Source organism: Argopecten irradians, chromosome 3 (genome assembly GCF_041381155.1).
Source record: "Argopecten irradians isolate NY chromosome 3, Ai_NY, whole genome shotgun sequence".
NCBI lineage: Eukaryota > Metazoa > Mollusca > Bivalvia > Pectinida > Pectinidae > Argopecten > Argopecten irradians.
The window spans coordinates 40,267,482-40,271,888 of NC_091136.1; positions in this window are offsets into that span (position 1 = coordinate 40,267,482).

Sequence of the window (4,407 nt, forward strand, 5' to 3'; positions counted from 1 at the left end):
ATAATGGTATGACCACACTCACAAGTATCATTTCTAAATGCAGGTAAATTTAAATCGAAAAATTGCCGTGTTAAGAACGCTTTAAAATCATCAAAATACATTGAAAAACTCATTTCAGCCATTCCAAATCGTACTATTTTTTCTCGGGGGAGACTGGTGCGGTTATGCAAATTTTGTAAAGAAATTGAGGATGAAACCCACTTCATTTTTAAGTGTTCCGTTAACTCTACAGAGAGAACAATTTCCTTTAATAGTCATAAAGATGTAATTATCCACCATTTAACAGATTTTGAAAATTTGACACTACTCTTGTCTGTGCCTCTTTATTAAAAAGTCATTTGAACTGAGGTAAGCTGGCTTGATAAATGTTTAAGGTTTTTTTTTATCTAATGTGTGTTATGTACATGTATGTTTTGCTATCGATCCCTTTTGTATGAATGTAAGGAAGCAATAAAGTTGAATTAAATTTAATCAAACAACTATATAATGAATTTACCTGTAAATGTCAGTCATCTCAGAAACACATATTTATCATGAATAAATGTTTCTGGCCATCTGTAAGGTCTTTTAGAAAGATCCACTTAACAATGTATGACAAAAAGATAATATTGTGAAAGGGGCAAAGGGGGCCAGTTCAATGATAATGGATGTTGTCATACATTTTTTTTTGTATTTGGTGGATGGACTGAACTGATGAATACAACAGTCATTTGATTTTTTCCGTAAAATACGAGATTTGAAAAATTATAACTTGAAAATCGAGATGTTTATTAGACCTATAAAACTCTGTTTAAAGATGCTCCACCGCTGACAAATGACATTTTTTCACTATCAAAAACACGAGCAGACGATTTAGTATTTTTCTTCAGTTACAAAAGTTACTTACTTTATACACCATTACCACCATTGAAAAGTTTGAGCTTCTAGTTTCACTTCAAGTTAAAGTTACAAAAAATAATTAATTGCATCCCGAAAAAAATCCGTGGCACTATATCCTATATGGAATTAGATATTGATTGCGCATGCACCAAAGGCAAAATAGATTATTTTATAATATTTTTTGTGTTAATTAGACATATATATACACGATTAAACACCAATTATTGTTCAAGTGATTAATATCATTTATGCTCTGTCGGCGGTGGAGCATCTTTAAAGTAAATATCCCGATTTTTTTAAATAATATTTCAAATCTCATATTTTCTGAAAAAATCAATTGAATGTCAGGTATATTCATCTGTCCATCCACCAAATAAAAAAAATGTATAACAACATCCATTTTCATTGAACTGGCCCCCTGTAGAATGGCGTACATACGTTTCAGTAGATAAAGTTGTGGGACATAGTTGAGTTCACAAAGTAGAACGCATTCAAACGTTCCGTCCGGGTTAACAGTCATACTATTGACCGGTCTGTAAGCGAAATTACTTTATTCACATTTATTTAGAGAGTCAGGTAACAAAAACATATACTGTACAGATATGTGTGTTTAAAACTTTTCGTTAAATTAATGCCAATGATATATCTTAATTCATTCTAATTAAAATTCGATGTTCATTATCTACTCGATCCGTACACTCCGTATGAACGTACGGAGTGTACGGAGTAGATACGATAATGAACATACATGTACATATATATAAAGAGTAATAGGCCTATTTCACAGGCGTTTGGCTCTATAGACATTTTTCTTTCTAAATATGTAATACTGTGACACAGTAGGCCTATTATATATAGAGAGAGAAAAATGTACATTTATATATTAAACCAAACGCCTGTGCTTCCGACGGAGTAGCCTCCCTTTTAAACTGTCAAACGTGCACTTGCTCGCGGGCGATGTCGTGTTAGGTTGCCCCTGTGGCATTAATGTAATACATGGACTGGACTAGGACTTTTATCGATCTGTAAAGCAGTACCATGTAACACTTAATGGGTATATGACAGAAATACGTTTCAAATGTATAGGTTTTTTTTTTGGGGGGGGAAAAAATGGTGATTTAGTATCTCTTAATCAACAAGCAGCTAAGAAGCTTCATAAAATGTGGTAAAGAGAAAAATAAAACAACCGGAGGTCGAATGCAATAAATGATTAAGTGTACACACTAACATCATCGGTAATATGTACGGCGAGAACTTGTTTAAGTTTCTAAAATTAGAGAATACATGTAATTAGAATCTACTTGATAATATTAAGAAAATCAGTATGAGATCAAGAGATAATTCATCATAATATTTTGTCTGGTGTCGTAACTTAGAATATAAGAATATAAAAAAAACACATTTAGGAAACAAACACATTGCCGTTGAAAAGGTTTGCTTTAACAATAAACCTATGCAATACACAAACAATATACAGACCCATCATTTAAGTCTGACCCCACAACATATAATACTACTTCCGTTTTCAAGTGTGATCACCACAATGTACAGACTCTTATCTCTGGTACCATTGCATGCTATCGCAGTTGTACTATTACCATTGTACTGTCTTTTCATGGAAGATCGGAGGTAGGTTTTTCCACCTCTTTGTTAGCCATGATTAGGGGTTCAGACTAATAAGTTATCTGGAAGTTGAATAAGTAATAATGAAATCGAATAAGTAAAACGCCCTTAATAAGGAATAGAATGGTTAAATATATTATTGCGATGTATGATAATTAAATAATAATTGAATAATGTTATTCAGCAACTACATATGTATCGGAAATATGGAATCGAATGGGTACCATTTCAAAATGGCATATTATGGAGGTCACACATGAAAACAGGAGGAAACTTTATATTGCTAGGGTCACACTTGAAAACGGGAGGAGTCTGTACATTACAAGGGTCACACTTGAAAACGGGAAGAGTCTGTGTATTTTGGTAGTCACACTTGAAAACGAGAGGAATATTTACATTGCTAGGGTCACATTTGAAAACGGATGGAGTCTGTATATTGTTTGGGTCACATTTGAAAACGGTTGAAGTCAGTATGTTGTTAGGGTCACATTTGAAAACGGGAGGAGTCTGTATAATGTTGAGGTCACACTTGAAAATGGGCGGAGTCTGTAGGTTGTGGAGGTCACACCTGAAAACGGGAGGAGTCTGTATATTGTGGAGGTCACATTTGAAAACGGGAGGAGTCTGTATATTGTGAGGGTCACATTTGAAAACGGGAGGAGTCTGTATATTGTGGAGGTCACATTTGAAAACGGGAGGAGTCTGTATATTGTGGAGGTCACATTTGAAAACGAGAGGAGTCTGTATATTGTGAGGGTCACATTTGAAACCGGGTGGAGTCTGTACATTGTGGAGGTCACAATTGAAAACGGGTTGAGTCTGTATGTTTTGGAGGTCACATTTGAAAACGGGTAGAGTCTGTATGTTTTAGAGGTCACACTTGAAAACGGGAGGAGTCTTGATATTGTAAGGGTCACATTTGAAAACGGGAGGAGTATGTATATTGTTAGGTCACATTTGAAAACGGAAAGAGTCTGGATAATGTGGAGGTCACACTTGAAAATGGGTGGAGTCTGTAGGTTGTGGAGGTCACACCTGAAAACGGGAGGAGTCTGTATATTGTAAGGGTCACATTTGAAAACGGGTGGAGTCTGTAAATTGTGGAGGTCACACTTGAAAACGGGAGGAGTCTGTATAATGTAGGGGTCACATTTAAAAACGGGTGGAATCTATGTGTTATTAGGGTCACATTTGAAAACGGGAGGAGTCTGTATATTGTGAGGGTCACATTTGAAAACGGGTAGAGTCTGTATAATGTTAGGGTCACATTTGAAAACGGGTGAAGTCTGTATATTGTGGAGGTCACATTTGAAAACGGGAGGAGTCTGTATATTGTGAGGGTCACATTTGAAAACGGGTAGAGTCTGTATAATGTTAGGGTCACATTTGAAAACGGGTGAAGTCTGTATATTGTGGAGGTCACATTTGAAAACGAGAGGAGTCTAGATATTGTTGAGGTCACATTTGAAAATGGGTGGAGTCTGTATGTTGTGGCGGTCATACTTGAAAACGGGTGAAGTCTGTATATTGTGGAGGTCACATTTGAAAACGGGAGGAGTCTGTATATTGTTTGGGTCACATTTGAAAATGGGTGGAGTCTGTATTCAAGTGATAATCACCAAATTTGTATCATAAACGGCTTTCTGATGTGGTGTTTTAATATCATTATCACATTGTATTATACTACATGAGTGTAGGCCTATAGTATTAAAGTTTTATATGCTATCAGTTACATTTTTTAGGAAAATATAAGTCTTACATTTTGTAAACACCATGTATTATTACATGTATTGACTAGAATGTCCACATTTCCCATATTGACGTTGTAGTACATAATTGTAATACACAATTTCGTCTGCTAGAGCATTGCCAATCCATGTATTAAACTATGCCATTATATTTGCT